Source organism: Mus caroli, chromosome 6, assembly GCF_900094665.2.
Source record: "Mus caroli chromosome 6, CAROLI_EIJ_v1.1, whole genome shotgun sequence".
Lineage (NCBI taxonomy): Eukaryota > Metazoa > Chordata > Mammalia > Rodentia > Muridae > Mus > Mus caroli.
In genome coordinates this window covers 88,129,254-88,130,124 of record NC_034575.1, presented here as the reverse complement: position 1 = coordinate 88,130,124, position 871 = coordinate 88,129,254, and positions in this window count along the sequence as shown.

Below are 871 nucleotides of genomic sequence, written 5' to 3'. Positions count from 1 at the left end.
CCAGGCCAGCCCAGGCCAAGCATGATAGTGTGATGGCCAACATGAACCAGAGACTTCCATCTGAATCCTAAGACAGTAGTCCCCAGCAGCTTTCTGCTTTGCTTGTTCCTCTCAGGCAAACTTAACCTGTTGCAGATCTGTGGCNTCTCCTCCACACCCAGAACACTGAGGTGTTCAATGAACAAGTGCACTGTCCAGCTTGGAACTGTATGGCGAGTAGGCATGTCTGTTTCCTTCCCAAACCAGACTCCTCAACGCTTAGCACACCTTTGACCACAGCCTTCAGACACCTTAAGGGCCTGAGAACATGGAGAAGTGGATCCATGTATTAGGTTACTAATACTTATGAATTCATCTAGAAATAAACTAATATTCATTTATTTACTTTGAATTAATGAGAAAAATGTGCTAATTCTTGAAGTCCCTTTATTTAAAAAATGTTTTTTATTTGTAGGTGTGTGTTTGTGTATATGTGTGTGTTTATGTGTTTGTGTTTGGTATGCACAAATGAATGCAGGTACTCAAGGAGTTCAGAAAGCATTAGACCCCTGGCTCTGGAGTTAAAGGTAGTTGTGAGCTGCCTGGTGTGGTTCCTGGGAACTCAACTCATCTTCTACAAGGACCACAAATGTTCTTAACCACCGAAACGTCTTTCCAGCCCCCTTAAAGACCTCACATTTTAGTGACCATCCTAACATGCTAAGTACTATGTCCAGTACTTGTTATTACCCTACGAATGTATGTTTAAAAAAAAATGTTTTTAAGCCAGACATGGTGATATATGCCTGTAGTCCCAACTAATCAGGAAAATTACTTGAGCTTTGGTGTTCAAGACCAGCGTGAGCAACATGATATTTTTTTTTTTTTCCAA